The sequence below is a fragment of the Erpetoichthys calabaricus genome, chromosome 2 (assembly GCF_900747795.2).
Source record: "Erpetoichthys calabaricus chromosome 2, fErpCal1.3, whole genome shotgun sequence".
NCBI lineage: Eukaryota > Metazoa > Chordata > Cladistia > Polypteriformes > Polypteridae > Erpetoichthys > Erpetoichthys calabaricus.
Window position 1 is genome coordinate 270,981,665 of NC_041395.2, and position 22,738 is coordinate 271,004,402.

Consider the following 22,738-nt stretch of genomic DNA (forward strand, 5'->3'; position numbering starts at 1 on the left):
CCCCCTGGTCTGGTGTGGAACTAACATTATTCGGGCCCTTTAGCTGCCTCCCAATCGCACATGTGTGACACCCTCAACCAGGCAGCACCAGTTGTCAAAACAAAATGCTGTCCAAAATAAAAGTGAAAAAATAAGCAATTTTTAAATAGACCCTCCAAACACAAAGCTAATGTCAGAAATGGAATCTCTGGGATAGAAACACACATATAAACACATATATCAAAGATTTGTTGAGCTAAAGTAAAGCACAGGAAACACTAAATAAAGATATCAATCACAACAATGATGGGTCATACATTTAATTAGTCAATTTCTAAATTCTCTACTGTAATATTACATCACACACACTATTATCTTTCACCCAAGTTCACAGAAGTAGAAGAACCTCCCTGTGTGGATAGCGCTTTGAGTACTGAGAAAAGCGCTATATAAATGTAATGAATTATTATTATTATTATTAACCTACACAGCCTCACAGATCACATACAAAGGTTGCAGAGCTGAGATCTGGATTTGGAACACCAGTTACAGAATCAGTTCCCGGAAGAAAGAGAGCAAGAATCTGGAACATCTGTACCTCCACACAAAGGAGATTTGCCTGTCCACATATAATGGGCAGATCACAGCACAGAAGTTTCCATACGACTCCTGCATCATAGGCTGCATTAATAATGGAGATGAGTCAGAGTGCAGGAAGTTTGTGCGAGACATTGTCTTGTGGTGCAGGGAGAGCAACCTCCATCTCCACATCAGACAAGACCAAAGAGCTGGTGGTGGACTTCCGGCATGCCAAGAAGCCTCATATACCAGTCACCATTTAGGTGTAGGATGTGGAAGTGGTTCAGAGCCACAAGTACTTGGGGGTCCACAACAAACAATGAACTGTACTGGTATGACAACAAAGTAACGCTGTACAAGAAGGGCCAGAGTAGACTGTACTTCCTAAGGAGTCTCAGGTCTTTTGATGTGTGCAGCAAGCTGCTGGAAATGTTTTGTCAGTCCATAGTAGTCAGAGTGTGTTCTAAGCTGCAGTCTCCTGGAGAAGCAATCTGAGCTTAAAAGAAGCACAATACTTTAACAAGGTTATCAGGAAAGCCTGCTTCATCCCTGAGTGAACCCTGGACACACTGGAAGCTGTTGTAGAAAAGAGGATGGTCACAAAATTGGATGCCATCTTTAAAAATCCCCTCCATCCCCTCCAAGAGGTGCTCTCGTGGAGCACTTTTAGCTACAGGCTCATTCTACTACAGTGTGCTAAGAAGTGCCTTTGGAGGACTTTTCTGCCCACAGCTGGCAATTCAGTGCTTCATTCCTGGGCACTCATTAAATTCATTTTGAAATACCTGAACAATATGTATTTATTGATTGATTGACTGTATTATTTGTCCTGTGAATACGTATGCTTGTTTTGTATGTTTCTGCTGTATGTATTTGAATTTTCCCATGGGATTGATAAAGATTTATCTAATCTAGTCTAATCTAAAGGTCTTTAACAGAGACTTCGAGGTGATATGTGATATTAGATGACAGGGACAATCTAACAAGGTCCCATTCCATAACCTAGAATGAGATAAAAGTGAGGAGTTCAGAACCAAGAAACCAATGGTTTCAGTGAGTAAAATATGATTGGAAGAAGAAATTCTAAATAAATTAGACATAGAATGGGTGATAAAATATATGAATATATATGAACTATTAAATCTAAGAGCTAATTTACTCAAAGGGAAAAGTCACATTGTTTGGCCTCCAATAATGCAGAAGCTATATACTGCACATTTCCCATATACATATTTTTTATAATTTAAGTTAAATGTTGTTTTCAAATAACAAACTATGGCACTTACACATGAGTTCAAGTAAATGGAGAGTTGTAATTAACAACAGTCTTAAATTTGTGAAAATGCTCAAATGGAGATATCTTTATGAAAGTATTTATCAGCGCAATTTGTGAAAATTAGTCAACTGGTAACAGGTAACAATCTTCTAAGATATATGAAATAAGACAGCAAACATATTTTTCTCAATCCTATTACAATACATTGAAGAAGAATTAACAGAAAGCAGCAAATCTGTAGAAATCACTTAAAAAATACCAAACAATTATAGACATCTACCTGAGAAGATCTCTGAAAGAGATTAGTGCAGTCAAAACATCCTTATTCAAATTATTCATTATATCAGATGCAAATTGAAGTATTGTTAAGCTTCTTTATATCTGGAAAATATGTGAATCCTTATAAAACAAGACTGTACAACCCTTTGTTAACAGAAATTCTGAGATAAAATACATGGTGATACTGGTATTTAGAGAATAGCTAAAGGTGGAAAAAGACTTGCAGTTAAAGGTACTCGAAACTTCATGCCTGATACAAGTGTCTTATGTTCCAATACAAATGGAAAAATACTTCCTTTTGGCAGGCCACCAATAAAAAAATGTTGTACTGATTCATGTACGGGCTTAACACCAGGATTGGTCCTTTGAAGAACACAACAGGATTGAAAGATCAAGAAAATATTTGGAAGTATGTATAGCAAAGGTATTTCAGTGATATTTTAATTTGTATCTAAAATTGTTTGTATAGTCATTTATACTGCCTAAGTGAGAAAGGCAGAATGGGAAAAAATTGCTTAAAATAATCTTCTTATATAATACGCTACAGTGGCTGTCCCTTTGTCTGTCCAGGATTTTAAATCACCTGTAGCTTGCAAACCATTTCACCAATTGACCTGAAATTTGGTACACATATACTACGTGATGTCTACTATCCACTTTCCGGGTGATGACTGATCTCCAAGGTTATTCCTATTTTTATTTTATCTTATTGTAGAATCAACTCTCGGCAGCGGCCAGCAGGGCGGCCATGCGGCGCATGTGTACGGACGCCATTCTCATCCCTACTACCTTCATCATCACTTCCCCTACCTCTTTATATCTTAAATCATTCTTGAAGCAGATTGAAGACTTAAGTGCTAGCTTAAGTGAAACATTAAGGAAAACGTACTAAGTAATTGCAACACAAACACTGACTTAATCAGTTTTAATGCAAAAAGATGACAATGAAAGAAGAGAAGAAGTGGGCCGATGAACTAAACGTGATGAACAAAAGATTTCAAATTTTGATTCATTGGTCTATAAGACTTTCTTCTAGTCTGCAGTACTACACAGCTGGTATTTCTCTATTTTATCCTTTAAGGAATGGCTTTCTTACTGCCTCTCACCTTGTCAAACCTGCAGCACAAAGTCTCCTCTTCACAGTACAAACTGAGACTTTCTTTTTTCGACGACTGTTAAGCTGTGCTTGAAGCTGTTGTGCTGTGAGGTGCCTATGATGCAAGCTGGTGACCCTCAGAAACTTGTCTTCTGATTGGGTGGTAACTTTGGGTCTGCCAGATCTCTTGCTATCAGAGTTTCTTCCAGTTTCCAATTGCCTTTGGATTGTGTAGGACACTGTACTCACTGACACTTTGAGTTTTTACAATTTCCCTAAATAAAAGACATACACTTCTAAAGGTAATAATGCTTTGTCTAATTTCATTTGTTAATTGCAGTTTTCTTGCTATTATCACTGGAATTTACAACATTCTACAGTGTAATGTTATCCAAATAGTACTTCAGAGGGTGTAGTAACACAGACTGTTTCAACTCTGCTTCAACAGAGGCATAGGATTTTTAAGTAATCAACAGAAGTTGTGACACCTGTGCAAATTATTTTCTTCAACTTGCAAGGCTACATTTACTTTAATTTCTGCAGAACATCTCATGGTTGTAAACTATTACTTGTTCCCTGAAGAGGCCCATTTGTAATATACTGAAATTTCCTTTTTTCAGTTTTTGCTAACCTAAACTCTAAATGTAAACCTCTGCCAGTTTATTGCTTACCTTTTCACCATTTTAGGTCATTCATTGCATTTCAACTGATTAAATTTGAAGTAAAAACCGAGGTGTTCTAAAACTTTTAACCGGTTCTGTACATGGAAAATTAAACAATACAGACCCACACAAACAATTATGAATAATCCCTTGTTAAAATTCCCAAATGCAATGTTAGGGAGTGGAAATTAAAGAAATATCACCTTTAGTTGTGCCTAGTAGCAGTACTTAACACTTTCAGAATGAATAAATTGTGGTAATTGGAGGTGGTATGCCAAAAAACATTGAGAACCCCTGGCCTAGCAATATCACATGACATATAATCACATCTGCATCAGTAGTCTGCTGTAGTTAATCATTTTCTTTAATTAATAGGTCTGCAAATACCCAAAAACAATGCTGTGTGAAAACAGTTAGCCGAAACCAAGATCCAAGATCATACCCTTCTTTGCAGCTTTGGGTTTATATTAATGGGGACCATGATCAGGTGATACATTTTTGGGGACTTTGGCTAAAAAGAGTTTGGAAATTCCTGTTCTATAGTATAATACCTATAAAACATGTAATTCACATTTCTTTTAATTTACTAAAGAGAATTCTCATTTCCAAATGAGAATGGACATGCCTTACCTGTCATCCCAATTTAATTAAAAGTGTAACAGTGTCTTCAGTGCAAGACAAAAACATCCAGGATATCACCAGACATATCTTAAACGAACAATTTATAATAAACGAGATCACTTATGAATTCATAGGGTATGACAAGGTATTCTTAAAATGCTGTGCTGTTACATGCTGTCTCCTATCATCTTCTTCTCTGAGAGGAAATACAGTACATTATAGACATACATTAAATGAAACGCCTGCCTGACACAATCGCAGGGATAGGATTGTGCGCAACTGATGGAAAAAACGAGCCATAGGATGGCATCACGGCACTCCACTACGTAAAGTGAGGCTGGCAGAGTGAACAACAATTGGAGTTTAGACCTGAATTAACAGGCAGGGTATAAGTCATGGTATACAGCCAAAAATAAATTATTACGGAAGCACGATATTAAATGTCACATGTTGTTTTGATTTTGTCTGTTGGGGTTTCCATGTCTAGTAAGAGGACTGCATATCTGTCAGTATTTAAACTACAAACTGCATATCACGTGAATATAATATAGGAAGAGCCCTCTAAGAAGTTTAAGAGATTAAGAAAATGCCTGTGGCACTTGTGCACTCTCCCCATGTCTTCATGGGTTTTAATCCCGGTGGTGCAGGTTTCCTCCCACATCTCAATGACATGCCTGTTTGTCTATTTGGATCCCAGTTATTACTTTAAATGAAGTCCTTCAACAACAACAACTCTGGACACAGGAACCATTTAAGGGTGGATTTTGGATTATTTTTGTAAAGTTTTGCTTTATGCAGAGAACCATAGACACATGGAATAAATTACCAAGTACAGAGTTGGAGTCTAGGGACCTTTTAAATTTGACTAGATTTTATTTTGGAAAAATGAGGTAAATAGGATTGGTAAGCTTCTTTTTGGGGATGAATGGCTTGTTCTTATCCAAATTGTTCTAACTGAGTGTGTGAGTAACAGCATGTATATAAGCTGGCACAGTAATGGATTAGTGCTACATCTAAAGGTGGTTCCTGTCTTGTTCTGGCTCACTGTGACCCTGGATTAAGTGGGTCTGAGAAAGTTATGCTATAAAAAAGCAAGATTTATTACAAAGAGATATTTTATTGGAACACCTTATCTTCCATATGTGCAAGACATGCGGTAAATGTGTCCAGTGACATAAACTGTCCTAGGGCTGTTTCAAATGTCATGCCTCTGTCTGCTTCACTTTTTGAAGATTTTGGACAGAAGAGCCGGGAATAGTCAAGGCTAAAACAGGATACATAAACAGAAAACAGACTTTACTTCCAACTGAGAGAGAGAAATTAGTGTTCTGTTCAGGCACACGCTTACTGAGATCTCTAAATATCCTGAGAGCTATAAAAAGCATTTGTTCTCATATGCAATTAGTGTAATTCTGAGAATAAAAATGTTCATGACACAAAAGACTGCTGTTAAAGGAAACAAACAAGTCATTATGAATATTGACAAAAAAGTCCAATGGCATCCAACCATTGGAACGAAAAGACACAAAACTATCGGAGTAATAGGACCATGGAGTCAGTTGCAAAATGGCTTGACCATTAGGGAAATAACCTGCATGGTTCTGTGATATTAATTAGTGCACTTGCCTTGCACAGTCAGTAGGACAGAAATTTGTTTTTTTTTTCTCTCTCTTTCCTGATGCTTTGCTTCATAGTGTAGCCAACAATAACATAAACAAATTTTTTATGACCTAAACAAATACAAATAAGGCAGATAAACTGCACTCAAGCATTAATTATATCCACTAAATCCTCTTGATCCAGCAGGCAGGTGCAGTTATAACAGTTAGTTTGCAAGTTAAATTGTTATACAATGTGACAAGATCAATGAATTATTAAAAATGACAAGGGACAAAGCCCATCAAAAATTCGACTAGCATTCCAACAAAGAGCGCGGGTGGCAGAGTGTGTGTAAATGAAGCATGCAGATGTAATATCAACGTTCAGGCTTTCTGTATGATAGAGCCCTGTAGCAAAATGGTTTAAGAGACAACACCTGGGGTATCATTTATACATTTTTAATATCGAGTATGCATTAATCATCATCATGATGTATAGCATTAAGATTTTCTCACTGTCAGTTTGTGAAAGGGTTAAACATGGTTAATTATTGTATAAGCATTATTTTCTGTGCCATTACATTTCAGCCCATTATACTTCTCTGGGATGTTGAAAATGGCTTTACAATGGTTCTTCACTTGTGACAGACAGCCTGACAATCGAGGCAATTATGGCCACTTTACACATGTGGAAGTTGGTACGGTTAGTAGAACCTTGGGAATGCAGTATAAACCTTTCCCTCTTCATTTTTCTCCTCTTCCTAGCCTCTTTTAGTCATCTCTTTGAAGCATTGTAAAGCTTATTACATTACAAATGAATGCCGTGTAGATAGGCTGACAGCCCTAAGGGGTTATTTGGTTTCTGTCTTTTTAAATTTAAGTTTTCGGCAGGGGTGTAGCAAAGCCTGTGGCTGACATACAGCAGCACTTTAGAAAGCACACATAGAATAGATCTGCAATTTAGTTTGCTTTCAAGTGACTTCATGAATATGTTACAAATATTTCTAAATGTAGGATGACCTAGTGGTCAAAATACTAGACTTTAAACCACTGTGCTACCAGTTCATTCCAAACTGACTAACTCTGTCTGTGATCTAAGGGTGGAACATATGTGACTAAACAACTGTGCGCTAGCTTTATGTCTGTGACAGTCTTTGGTGTTTGCCATAGTAAGATGCTATTTTAATAAAGTCTCTTTTAATGTAGACATGGAGTCATAGAATAGTGCTTAGGTTCTTCCATCTTAAACCTCAAAGTTGTCTTTTCATTTCACACTTTGTACAGTTTGACCCTGAGCAATTCCTCCATTATGTACCCTGTCCTTCTAAGGCTTTTAGAATAAAGGTCTTAGCAAAACAAGCGATACATTTATGATCTCTTCAAATCAAACCTGCATAGCATGTCAAAGTTGTAGCCACAAGTCCGCTCAAGTGCTCTGGGTGGGAGCGGAAATATAAAGACATTCAAAAGGAAGTTATGACAAACTGCCATGTCTTGTGGTTGAACCAGAGAACCTGACTATTTCAATTTGCTACTGTCTATTCATTACTTATTATTTATTTATTGAGTAATACAGTTCTTTACATGTCTTGCTGTTGTCCTGTGTTCATGTATATGTTGCACTGGTTATTTCACACCACTGTATGCTGCAATATAGTGTGTGGATGGCATAACCATAAAGCCACTTGACTTGACATATTTTAAACCTTGTCTTTATGAGATATTGGAACAGTGTAACCGTTAGTTATATGATTTAACTTAAGTTATAAACTAAATTGATTGTTTATGTATTTTTAAGGGGCAGAGATTAAAACAGCAGGACTAATTTTCTCTGACAACAGCTTCCTGCTCCCCCAAATATATTTGATGGTCATTAAAAGTAGATCCTATAAAGAGATAAAGGTTGAATAAACTAGAAATTCAGAGAGCAGGGGCATTTCCCCATTTAATATTCAATTGTTTTGGCTAAAGAATAAATAATGCATCTCAGTAACAATGATGTGCCCTCCTTAGTGGGTGGTTTAACTTTGATGTGTTGCTCTTTTCAGGGGAGCTTTAAAGTCTTGGGACTGGAAGAGGATGGAACAGAGGTGGAGTCTGTGACGAGTTCACTGCTCCTCTTCCAGGTTGTGGTCTTCAGGGCTGATGAATGGAAGACAAAAACACATTATCAAATCTCATTTTTTTCCTTCATGCACCCATTAAATCAGCCCCAATATAAGTTACCATATGCCGACGCGTTTGACAACCTCCGTTTATGCAAGTCACTGTAGAATCACATGGTTGCAGTCAGACCCAAGAGAGGAGAGAGAATAGCAAAGAGACTGGTATGCATTCTCCATATTTGTTTGTAATTATTGTACAGTGTTGTACTTTATTGTTACCATGCTGTAAGCATACATCTGTGTAAGTAAACAAGAACAAATGGAAATTACATTATTTGAAAGAATGAGTCCTGTGATGTGAAAGTAGCCATGCTAATATTTACATTTTTTTTTGCAGAATGTATAGGTTGTCTTGGGACTGTATACACTTTTCTGTGTCAGTGCCTATTATTAATGATCCTCCCTCCCCCCATTTGGTCTCAAGTGTTTAATTTTAAACTTGCCTATACATATGATAAAAAATGTCTTTTCAGCTACATAACATCAGCCTCCCCAGTCTGTAATACCCCCGAGACATTTCTAATTATTGAGCACCTTTCTTAGAAAAATTTCCTTCTCTCTTGGAAGAGGAATCACTTCTGGCTTGCAGCATACAGATTTTTATTGTTGCCTCCTTTCAGTCAAAGAGTTGTAGCCACTTGATTTTACATTTTTAACTGCCATGTTTAGACACATTCGTAAATGAAGAATAAAATGTTATTCCTGAGCCCAATATGTAATAATATGTTCAATAAGTGTATACCTTTTTAATATCAAGGAAATCAGACACGAACACATAAAAAAATAACAACGGAAACACTTGAGTTCTTTTGTATAATTTATATCAATGTTATTAGTTATCTAGTTGCTTTACTTAACATTTACAAGTAGATACCTATTTTTTATGTAAACCCTACCTTTACTAGAAATATCTTTAAGAGCTCTTACCAGCTTTGAGTTATGTGTTAGAGAAAATTGTGCTATCTGGGTGAAAAATGCAATTATCAGAGTGTTATTGTTCTCAATTTGCACAACATGTAATTGGGTCATGTATTCTGCAGCTCATGAGCAGAGATAATGATCTTCCAGGAATTGGCCTGATACAGTACAATATCTTGAGGGCAGAAAGGGATTGTTTGCCTTCTGAAAAACATGGAAAGTGTCAGCTGTGTCAACAATATGTGGCATTTTGAAAAAAGTAGAGTGCAAGATGTCCTGCCAACATTTTGGTGCTGCAGTTGTGGCAACTACAAAAAGTAACTGGAGAAGTATTAGTAGATTTTAGGTTGCCAGAGTGATCTGTTTTAGATTGTCAAGGTCAATTTCTAGTTCATATATAGGAAACAGGATGTCTGTATTATCTTGTTTCTATAACACACCAGCAACTGTATATGTCTATAATATATGTTTCAAATTAAAAGTGCCCTTTACATATTTTATATTTTGATTTATGCATTTAATGGTTCAGAGTGACTAGCTGTGATGTTGTACTGCATATGAGTATTGTACAATACAAAAATGTTTTTTCCAAGGTAGAAAATCTTTATCGCTGAACTGACAGGTACAAACACAAGACCTTATTGAGAAGGGGTTTGTCAACAGCAGAAAAGCACATAGGTTGCAGCTGTCAAATGTGGCGGTCCTGCTCCCTTCCTCAGTTAAAAGAACACAAAGTCCTCCTCATCAAGTGGATGCAACGGCTCGGAAGGAACAACTGGAGCAGACACAGTCTGAAGGAGAGAAGACAGGAGACTGCAAAATTCTTACAAGTACATCTCTCATAGACCTGACGCAGTAATGATATCAACAAGAGACAAAAAAGTATTATATACTGTGAGTGCTATAGAGCAGGGGTCCCCAACCACCGGTCCGCGACCCACTACCGGGCCGCAGCCGCCTGATAGCTGGGCTGCGAGAGAACTGCCAGCAACGGAGACTCACTCAGACTTTTCAGAACGCTTGGCGGGCGGGGCTTTGCAGCGGTGCAGAGAGAGGAGAGAGACCGAGGTGAGAGAGTATTACAACAAAGTATTGTTACGGTCCCGACAGTTTCCCCATATGACACGAGTCTATAGAAATCGCGTTACTACAAAGTACATTCAGCAGATGCTTTCATTACAACGAAGTGACCTTGAAAGGCCTGAATGAATCATCCACAGAGCAGTTAGATCTGTGGTCGCAGCTCAGATGTGCACGTTTGCACAACGATCCCCAAACAGAAACATCGTAAAAAGAATTCTATCTTCGAACTTTCCTCGTACTGTTTTTTTTTTGCTGTTTTTGTTTTCTGTGGTTTTCTGTGATATCTTTTGCTTATTGCTTGTCAACATTTGAAAAACATCCACTGGAATTTAACTCATTGTCACCCTCCTATAGAAACAGCAGACACGAAAAAAACGATAACAGTGTTAATGTTTGTGATGTGCAATCTGTTGGAATGGCAAATGCAAAGCATATGTCTTTGTTATATGCAAAAAAAGAAGAAAAATCTCAGGTTGCAAACGTATGCGAACTGCTTAATAACTTAATAAAAATAGAAATGTTATGTAAATTGTGTATAAAACTGCCCCCCCCATTCCCCCCCCCCGACCGGTCCGTGGAAAAATTTGCATCTAATAAAGTGGTCCTTGCTGTCAAAAAGGTTGGGGACCACTGCTATAGAGGACAGAGGGCATCCCGGCTGGGTGACAGCAGAACCTCTTGCCAAGTTGGAAGGTGCTAGGAGAATGAACAAACAGAAGCTGGAGCCCAGGAGCAGTTCCAATCCCTCATACTTTAGGTGGCAGTGGTCTGCTGGAGGAGTCCCAGCTTGGATACCCACAAAAGTTCAGGGTTAAGCGGAGTCTGGAAGTACAACCCTGTTGGGATCCCTGGGTGGCACAAGGAGGCACTGTTGGAGGTGGACTGCCCTGGTTCCTAAACAACTTGGAAATACTCTCCTCAAGTAGGAGCCCATTTACCTTACCTTGAGGAGTCAGAGTTGGTCAAGCACTCAACTGGAGATGAAAGGAGAGGAAAAAGGTTTATTGTTTGTATGGTTTATCTGTGCTTCATTGCTAAAAAGTATGTGGTGGATTAAAAATCCATTATTTGAACCCATGACCATGTTGGGTATTATTGGGCCTGGTGTTTGGGACTCTGTGGTGACCCTTACTGGTTACAATACATATATAATTCACAGAGCTGCCTCCATTTCCACCCTAACAGAGAGACGCAGAGACTCTATGCTTCTATAGCACTCCTTCTCCTATATGGATGCTGATGAGTAATGGTCATCAGCTGTATACTATTCACTTTTAAATATTGTGGAAACTTAATACTATTATTTTAAATGAAATTTTTACATTTTAAATATATCTCAAATATGACATAAGGCTTTCCTTCTAATCATTATTTGTGTTGATGGTTTAAAAGCTCCATTGTAATATGATTTTCAAGGAAACCAAAGCATGGTTGATACAAAAAGGTCTCAAAGTTGTTGAATTTTTAATTGGACTATACATTACTATGACAATCTCTGTATTACTTATTATTAGAGGTTTGCTGACTAACAATTGGTACTTTCTTTTATTATTTTTTAACTACATTGAACACACATGTATAACCTATTTTTATCACTATTTTTCTTTGCCAAATGTCATAATAATTTAAATGTGAAATATTATTCATTGAGTACCATTGTCAATGGACAGTATAGCTTTAATAGTTTTACAAATCTGTAATAAACATATCAGATTACAGGCAGTCCCCGGGTTACGTACGTGATTGTAGATTTGTATTTAAGTTGAATTTGTATGTAAATTGGAACAGGTACATTATTTTAATAAATGCTATTGTTGACTGACTGTAACCAAGTGCTCTGCCAATGAATGATGGAGTTTCACCTCTCTCTGACCTTTTTATTATTTCTACTTTATTTTCAATGGTGATGGTTTTTCTCTTCTTTACTGTATCACCAGCACTTGCATCAGATTTGTGTTTCAGAGACATTCTTGAAGGGTGAAGACAAAAGGTTAAGATGAGCTCTTCTGCACAGCACTGTACACGTTATCACAGCAGGTAGGCACCAGTTGTCAACACGTCTGATGTACTGACAAGAGGCAACTTCCTGCTATGTGTGTAACAGTACAAGCAGGCTTGCTATTGAGAATGAATGGGGGTGGCGAGGGGCGGTTCATCACCAGCCCACCTCACAGTCACCTGCACTACAGTATGCTGCAGAACGAACACGGTGCAGCCAAAGGTGAGTAGTGAATCGCCCAACCCCAATTCAACAGGCAGCCATCCGAGGGACACTACAATGCTACACCCGCCACCCCGTTCAGCCACAACCGGGTCACCACTTGCAGCATTACCAGCCATGTGTGCTGGGCGGGCAGTGAAATGCCCCCCTCCACTCCATCCAGCCTGCGTCCTGTCAGGAGCAGCAGCTGTGGCGGTGTAGTGGGCGGACAGCGAATCATCATCCTGCACACGAGCGATAGCTGTGGCCCCAGTGACTATGGACCATGGGTCACCGCTTGCCGCCGGGAGCCACCCGAGGGACACTACACTACGCGAGCAGCGAAATCGACCCCCTCCAGCCACCGTTTGCAGCATCCACAGGCCAAAGATGACGGAGCGGCAGTTACTGAGGCGCATGCGTCGCAGCTGCGTCCTCGTTTGTAAGTTGTAGGTCGGGTGTCCATAACCTGGGGACTACCTGTACTTTAAAAAAGGTATAACTAAGAATGCAGAAACATTTGATTTGCTAACATAATCAATATCTGCTCATTGACAAATATAGTTTATAATTGTTTATGATTTTATAATCAACATAAAGATGAGTTTAAATGATACTAGAAGTAAGACAGCAGTATGTTAGACACACTAAAAAAAAGGAAATCCTCTGAACCTTTCTCCAAGCCACAACACTATGCTATGAATAGTATAGCCCTAGAATAGAGCATGCTTAAAATTATTGCGTAGTTGCTTTAGTTACCAAGCATAACTTGCTCTTCTTCTCTTTACTGGAATGATTCAGGCTTGGATTTCTATATAAATATGGTTAATCCTGAGTTTGGGTGACATGTAATGATACTCTTTACAGTGTTAAGCCTGGATATCTCTTGGGACAGTATTCTGCTGCCATTTAGTGAAAGAAATAACACCTTGCTGCAAGTAGTCATATATATTTCTGGATGTTCTGATACTTTATGGTAACTCTATGGTAACTCATTAATATTCATGAGTGGGGCTGAGCCTTCAACCAAAACCATAATAGCAAATGATGTGTCAGCATGAGCATTACCATTTTACACTTGCAGCTTGAATATAACTGAGCAACCTTCTAAAACAGTGTTTCTTAAACTATGGGTTTGTAATTGGGTCACGCTGAGACGTGAATTCAAATTAAAATTAATTAGACCGGGTTGTGAACGGTTTGTGGAAAGCTTTGTGATGGCTCTTGCATGGCTGTAACAAACACCCTAGGAGGTCAATTGGTTGTTATCCTCCAAAGTGGCAACCCCTCCAGATAATGACCAGTGGCAAATCTTTCAAGGGGGAAAAGGACAATGATTGGCTACTGTTCCGCGATGATTTTGGGTCATGAAGACATGCATTAGGCAACATTAGATGCTAGAAAAAAAAGTTTAAGAACCACTGTTCTAAAACATGACCTGTTTCACACATCCATGCGTGTCATGGACATTTACTGTTGTTTTTAAAGGGCAGTTTTCTTCACTACACTGGAGATGCCACACATATCAGCAAAAGTGATCTCAATAGTGTGACTAATTTTGAAGCAGCGTCTGCTCGTACACACATATGGATGTCTTTTAGAGATAAATAGCCACGATTAAAGAGGAATTCCACAGAGTCGCAGGTAAGTCAATCAAATTTAAACAACTGTGACAGTTTTGAGCTATAACAACTAATAATAAACTCGCTGGTAGAACAAGCTGCTCTCATTCAGCCCTTTTGTGGAGTTTCTTTCCTTTTAAAGAAATGAGTTTAATATGCTTATTAATATCTAATATGCTTATTAATGCAGTTTCAATTTGGGGTTCTGTAACGGAATAAGGCAACAGTTTTACTTCTGCATTGCATTGTAGTTCATTTGGTTGATGACTTTTATGAATGAAGAGTGTCGCAGATGGCCAGGGTTATTACCTGGCCGGGATGCCTAAAAGGACTGGAAGGTGGCGGGAATAGCTTCTGGGCCACGAGGGCACAACCGTCATGGAGCAGGAAAGGACCACGGGAAAAGAGAGCAAAGATTCGAACTCGTTGGGACCCGTGGCCACCACCAGAGGGCGCGTTAAACCTCGTGGGACCCGGATATTGTTACTTCCGCCACACTCGGCAAGATGGCAGAGGAACCTGCCAGGGACGCCCGGAGTGCTTCCGGGGCAAAGGGCAGCACTTCTGCCACACCAGGAATTGCTGCCGGATGGACGTCATCAATCACCTGGAGCACATCCGGGCAGGAATAAAAGGGGCCGCCTTCTTACAATCAGAGAGCCAGAGTCGGGAGTGGGAGTAGGACGAAGCTCCCAGGAGGAGAGTAGAGGCGGCCAAGGACTGAGAAAGAGAGAATCAGTGGTGATTATTGCTTTGTGCATTGTGTGCTGTGTGACACTGTGTTTATTAATGGAAAATAAACGTGTGCTTTTTATAAAGATGTGGTCTCCGACTGGTGGTGTCCGGGCAACTATCACAAGAGCAAGGATGGATTTTAAATTTGCAGTACAAATATCAATATGTCCTCTTACCTATTCTTAAAATAATATAAGATGCTGAGCATATAATTACTGTACAAGTGTTGAGACCAGATATCCTGGGTTACCTTTCAAAGAGTGGGCACTGTGAGTCTTCTGTTTCATATTTGTACATTAAAGTAAATAAATAAAGTAAGTAAATAAATAGTTTCCTTTGGCATATACAGTATTTACCAAACAACAACTAGAACAACATGTTGAACACTTAATGTCATGAGTGTTTTGCTATCATAGATATTACAGAAACAGAATACAATGCTTACCTGAGGAAGTATGATGTTTCAAGTAGAATATCATCAGGGTACATTTTGCACAATACAACAGTTTACCACAAAGTTTACATGGATGTCACTGATTAAACTTTTACACACTTAATCTATCAATGATATTCCCCCACACCATCTCCCTTTTCTTGGTAGCTGCTGCTGTATTGCTCCTCTTTTGGAGGATAATCTTTATGCACTGCCATCAGCATCTCTTGCCCTGCTGGCGTGAAGATTGTTCCCTCTGTTTCTCAAACTTGTAGTCCATGATTAATTGGTTGTTCAAAGCCTAACTGATAAGGGCCTGTTAATCCAGATGAAACTATCTGGGATTGTGTGAGTCAATTGAAATCCAGTGTTCTTGAAATGGCTAATCTGCTGGTGTGAAATTACACTATAGCATGACAGAATTCACTCTGAGATCCAGGATTATCTAATCTCTCTTTCTGGAACTGACCTCTGCTCAATATTTTGGTTTTGTTGTTGATGGTTTTGTTATTTACTGGCTTTACTACCCTTCTTTGTCTCGCTCTTATACACTCTTAATACCTATGGATCATTTCTTCTACTAAAATAGTAGTCTTTTGGACCAGTCATTTTCCATTTTGCTATTATACTTGTGACTTGAAATTGTTCTTACTTTTGATTTTTTTATTACAAAAACATTATTAAACATTAGGTCAAATTGATTACTTTTTCATTAAATTTAAACTTAAAAAATAAAATGTTCAAATACTTTGGAGAACTGTGTCAGTCAAGAATTTTAACTGAGAATGGATTCCATTTCATTCACTAGCTTTTTATTTAAATGTATATTTTTCTGGTTCTTAAAATTTTATCCTTTATATCTGACTTTGTCTTTTACTTGTTTGGCCATATCTATTTACAGTCTGTGGCTTAATTGATGTCTCCAGGTTAATATGTAACTTTGCTAATTCTTGGGAATAATTTAATATAAAGGATTCAGCCTGACACCAAGAATTACTATGCAGATTGTCAAGTGAGCAGGATCACAGCCTTACCAATCACACCCTGACCCTGACATTTCAGACCTCTAAACCCAGTCCATCAGAATGTAGAGCTCCAGAGTCCTGCAGCATGTAGGCACTGGATGTTCATCTGAAATAGATAATAGACTATTCCCAAAGACATACAACTACTTACCTAGTAGGTAATGAATAAAAATGCTTTTTATATTTTAGCATTGAATGAAATGCAGCAGCAGCATGCTCATGAAATCTGCCATCACACTAAATCATTACATTTATGGCAGAAACAGCTTAGTAAAAAATTTTAAATATTTCTCCTTCACAAAGGTGATGCTATTCTAAATCTTCAATGAAAAGCAAATGGGGCCATTTCTAGTAACACTTAATCTGACACTGCAGACCAATAATAATGAAGAGGTGTTTGAACATTTGACAGTTCAGAGTATAAAAAAAATCATTCTAATTTTAATACAGAAAAAAAAAATCATGTGATTCAGTTACAGACATCAAATTTTGTTATGTGAAATTGTTTAAGTTTCCCATACACGTGACACCCACAAATCTTAAAATCTTTCAGACACTGTCTTTTCTTTAATCCGTGACTTCAGAAGCTAGGCGCCAGTATTATTTCGGCTGTGACAAGGCTGCTCACTTATTTGGTGCCTCGCTTTTGAGCCATAATCTTGAGCCATCTGAAGGAAGCCTTCTGAAGGAAGCACATTTGATGACTCTGTGGAAATATTGGAAATGGGTGTGATGTCAGCAAATCACTCAAACAGAAGGAGATTCTAAGTGATCCAGTTCAGGGGTGGCTAATGTTGTGTTTAATTATAGACACACAATAAAAAACAGCCCTTATTCTGTGTCACAGGGTCAACTGTATGGCTGTTGCTAGAATGTCTGTCTAAAAAGCAGCCAGGAGTCTCATTTCTCTATAAAATCCTACATTTTTTAATGTTTCCCTATATTCACTCTCCATCTTCACCTTTAAAAGAACTGTATATTCCATTACTGAAGTCAAACATTTCTGAAGTCTCGTTAGTTTCTTGGGTCCACAAGGGTAGAATAATCTTTGGTTACCTTTGGTTCCTCTGTGCACTCATGCCTGATACCAGGAGTGAAAGTACAGCTTATGTCCTGCCTGTTTTTCCTAATACATTCTTGCCGTAAAGGAAAACATGATGCAAAACCTCTCTTAGTAAAGTTTAGAACCCATAAATCCTGTCATTATGCATGCATATGAACTTCGGCACAGATGGTAACTATGATGATATCCTGCTTTATTCCTATCTATCTATCTATCTATCTATCTATCTATCTATCTATCTATCTATCTATCTATCTATCTATCTATCTATCTATCTATCTATCTATCTATCTATCTTTTGTATATTGCATGTAATTCATCTTATTTTTTAATTTTTTATAATCATATTGATGAGCATTAGTAGGAAAAAATGAACATTTTGTTATGAGACGTCATTCTATTATTATATTTGTTTCAGTTTTTTCTTAAGTTTTCATTGTCAAGGTAAACCTATTGTCACACATGTGCACATGGGAGGCAGCTAAAGGGCCTTAATGATAGTAATTCCACACCAAACCAGGGGGTGGCGCAGTACACTGACTCCTTATCTCACTTCTCTGCAGACCAGTTATGGGAAATCCTGCCTGGCCCTGATGACATCACTTCCAGTTTCAGCCCTAATGACGTCACTTCTGGTTCCGGCCACATTGATGATGTCACTTTCAGTCCTTATCCTGATGACACGACTTCTGGTTCTGGCCCGATTGATGATGTTATTTCCTCTGCTTACCTTTAAAACTGCCATTTTGACCATCTCAAATCAGTTCTGTTCTGGACTCCAATCTGTACACTTCATTGCAATAATTCATTTAATTTAGCAGCCAGGAAATAATATACGGGTAGAACCCTCATCCTCATCTGAGTTCACCTCTGTTATAGCACGTCTTTATTTGAAAACTAACAGTGTCAGATCAGCAGGAATGTGAACATGACTGAGAGAATAAAACTGAATTAAAAAAAAAGCTAGCTTTCACAAGAACCATAAATGTACACCGGCTATTACAGACTCAAATCAAATGTATGTATCTATTCTGTAATAGTAAGAATAAGAGCAGATCACTACTCAAAACGGGGACATCCTGGATTGAACTGTGAACATCTTGATTACGAGTAAGTAGTTCTTACCGCTACACCACAAAAGCGGTCGTATTAGGTGAGTGTCAATGTCGCCCTAACGTGAGTTCTTTTACTGCAGTTATATTCTTGAAAAAAAGCACTCTTATTTTGTTATACTAGTACCTTTTGTGAAAGTGTATATTTGATATTTGGACTACAGGCTTCACACATTATACACTTCATGTCTACATTTTGACAATTATTACTAAAACATGAAAAATGTTTCTGTTTTAACGATGTGTTTACATACATTGTTGTAGACAAGGAACACACATGAGATGTATCTATTCCAAATGACGATATATTATTTACTCTCTACAACTCCGGCACTTCATTCCAAGCACTGAGAAACTTCTTTGCGAATTGAACTGCAGCTGTGGGCAGGGGATGGGATAGCAGGCTGCTTGCTGCTTGTGTTGATTGATACATTTACAACAGAAAAGATTCTGACAGTGAGGTGCAAAGGGATTTAAAGTGGGCTGGGATTATGAGTTTTTTCGTAGGTTTTGGTAATTCTAGTGTTAAATAACATCAAATCTACTTTTCAAAGTCCCTAAAGTCCTGTTGTCTACCACACTACTTGGTAGGTTATTCCAAGTGTCCATGGTTCTCTGTGTAAAGAAAAACTTCCTAATGTTTGTGTAAAATTTACTCTTACAAGTTCCTAACTCTGTCCCCGTGTTCTTGATGAACTCATTTTAAAATAACAGTCTTGATCAACTGTATCTAATTCTCTTCTTAATTTTAAACACTTCAGTCATGTCACCTCTTAATTTTCTTTTGCTTAAACTGAAATGGCTCTTTTAACCTTTCCTCATAATTCATCCCCTGTAACCCTGGAATCAGCCTAGTCGCTCTTCTGTGGACATTTTCCAGTGCTGTTATGTCCTTTTTGTAGCCTGGAGACCAAAACTGGACACAGTACTCTAGATTAGGCCTCACCAGTGTTTTATAAAGCTTAACCATAGCCTTTTTAGACTTGTACTCTGCACTATATAATCTAACATCCATCCATCCATCCATTGTCTCCCGCTTATCCGAGGTCGGGTCACGGGGGCAGCAGCTTGAGCAGAGATGCCCAGACTTCTCTCTCCCCGGCCACTTCTTCTAGCTCTTCCGGGAGAATCCCAAGGCGTTCCCAGGCCAGTCGAGAGACATAGTCCCTCCAACGTGTCCTGGGTCTTCCCCGGGGCCTCCTCCCGGTTAGACGTGCCCGGAACACCTCACCAGGGAGGCGTCCAGGAGGCATCCTGATCAGATGCCCGAGCCACCTCATCTGACTCCTCTCGATGCGGAGGAGCAGCGGCTCTACTCTGAGCCCCTCCCGGATGACTGAGCTTCTCACCCTATCTTTAAGGGAGAGCCCAGACACCCTGCAGAGGAAACTCATTTCAGCCGCTTGTATTCGTGATCTCGTTCTTTCGGTCACTACCCATAGCTCATGACCATAGGTGAGGGTAGGAACATAGATCGACTGGTAAATAGAATTTTTCACCACGACAGACCGATGCAACGCCCGCATTACTGCGGATGCCGCACCGATCCGCCTGTCGATCTCACGCTCCATTCTTCCCTCACTCGTGAACAAGACCCCGAGATACTTGAACTCCTCCACTTGGGGCAGGATCTCGCTACCAACCCTGAGAGGGCACTCCACCCTTTTCCGGCTGAGGACCATGGTCTCGGATTTGGAGGTGCTGATTCTCATCCCAGCCGCTTCACACTCGGCTGCGAACCGATCCAGAGAGAGCTGAAGATCACGGCCAGATGAAGCGAACAGGACAACATCATCTGCAAAAAGCAGTGACCCAATCCTGAGCCCACCAAACCGGACCCCCTCAACACCCTGGCTGCGCCTAGAAATTCTGTCCGTAAAAATTATGAACAGAATCGGTGACAAAGGGCAGCCCTGGCGGACTCCAACTCTCACTGGAAACGGGTTCGACTTACTGCCGGCAATGCGGACCAGGCTCTGGCAACGATCGTACAGGGACTGAACAGCCCTTATCAGGGGGTCCGGTACCCCATACTCCCGGAGTACCCCCCACAGGATTCCCCGAGGGACACAGTCGAATGCCTTTTCCAAGTCCACAAAACACATGTAGACTGGTTGGGCAAACTGCCATGGACCCTGCTAAGGGTATAGAGCTGGTCCACTGTTCCGCGACCAGGACAAAAACCACACTGTTCCTCCTGAATCCGAGGCTCGACTATCCGACGGACCCTCCTCTCCAGGACCCCTGAATAGACTTTTCCAGGGAGGCTGAGGAGTGTGATCCCTCTGTAGTTGGAATACACCCTCCGATCCCCCTTCTTAAAGAGGGGGACCACCACCCCGGTCTGCCAATCCAGAGGCACTGTCCCTGATGTCCATGCGATGTTGCAGAGGTGTGTCAACCAAGACAGTCCTACAACATCCAGAGCCTTGAGGAACTCCGGGCGTATCTCATCCACCCCCGGGGCCCTGCCACCAAGGAGTTTTTTGACCACCTCGGTGACCTCAGTCCCAGAGATGGGGGAGCCCACCTCTGAGTCCCCAGGCTCTGCTTCCTCATTGGAAGGCATGTTAATGGGATTGAGTAGGTCTTCGAAGTACTCCCCCCACCGACCCACAACGTCCCGAGTCGAGGTCAGCAGCGCACCATCCCCACCATATACAGTGTTGACACTGCACTGCTTCCCCTTCCTGAGACGCCGGATGGTGGACCAGAATCTCCTCGAAGCCGTCCGAAAGTCATTCTCCATGGCCTCCCCAAACTCCTCCCACGCCCGAGTTTTTGCCTCAGCAACCACCAAAGCCGCATTCCGCTTGGCCTGCCGGTACCTATCAGCTGCCTCCAGGGTCCCACAGGACAAAAGGGACCGGTAGGACTCCTTCTTCAGCTTGACGGCATCCTTCACCACCGGTGTCCACCAACGGGTTCGGGGATTGCCGCCACGACAGGCACCGACCACCTTACGGCCACAGCTCCGGTCAACTGCCTCAACAATAGAGGCACGGAACATGGCCCATTCGGACTCAATGTCCCCCACCTTCCTCGGGATGTGGTCGAAGTTCTGCCGGAGGTGGGAGTTGAAGCTACTTCTGACAGGGGGCTCTGCCAGACGTTCCCAGCAGACCCTCACAACACGTTTGGGCCTACCATGCCTGACCGGCATCCTCCTCCACCATCGAAGCCAACTCACCACCAGGTGGTGATCAGTTGACAGCTCCTCCCCTCTCTTCACCCAAGTGTCCAAGACATGTGGCCGCAAGTCCGACGACACGACCACAAAGTCGATCATTGAACTGAGGCCTAGGGTGTCCTGGTGCCAAGTGCACATATGAACACCCCTATGCTTGAACATGGTGTTCGTTATGGACAATCCGTGACGAGCACAGAAGTCCAATAAAAAAACACCGCTCGGGTTCAGATCGGGGGGGCCATTCCTCCCAATCACGCCCTTCCAGGTCTCACTGTCATTGCCCACGTGAGCATTGAAGTCTCCCAGCAGAACGAGGGAGTCCCCAGAAGGTATGCCCTCTAGCACCCCCTCCAGGGACTCCAAAAAGGGTGGGTACTCCGAACTGCTGTTCGGTGCATACGCACAAACAACAGTTAGGACCCGTCCCCCCACCCGAAGGCGAAGGGAGGCTACCCTCTCATCCACCGGGGTAAACCCCAATGTACAGGCTCCAAGTCGGGGGGCAATAAGTATACCCACACCCGCTCGGCACCTCTCACCAGGGGTCTCAAGGAGATTGGTTCCAGAGTCCAAGCTGTGCGTCGAGGTGAGTCCGACTATATCTAGCCGGAACCTCTCAACTTCGCGCACTAGCTCAGGCTCCTTCCCCTTCAGAGAGGTGACATTCCACGTCCCAAGAGCCAGCTTCTGTAGCCGAGGATCGGACCGCCAAGGTCCCCGCCTTCGGCCACCACCCAACTCACACTGCACCCGACCTCCTTGGTGGTGAGCCCATGGGAAGGGGGACCCACGTTGCCTCTTCGGGCTGTTCCCGGCAGAGCCCCATGGGTGCAGGCCCGGCCACCAGGCACTCGCCATCGAGCCCCACCTCCAGGCCTGGCTCCAGAGTGGGGCCCCGGTGACCCGCGTCCGGGCAAGGGAAAACGCTGTCCAAAATTTTTTTCCATCATAGGAGGTTTGTTTAACCGCTCTTTGTCTCATCCCTCACCTAGGACCAGTTTGCCTTGGGTGGCCCCACCAGGGGCATAAAGCCCCGGACAACAGAGCTCCTAGGATCATTGAGACACGCAAACCCCTCCACCACGATAAGGTGGCGGTTAAA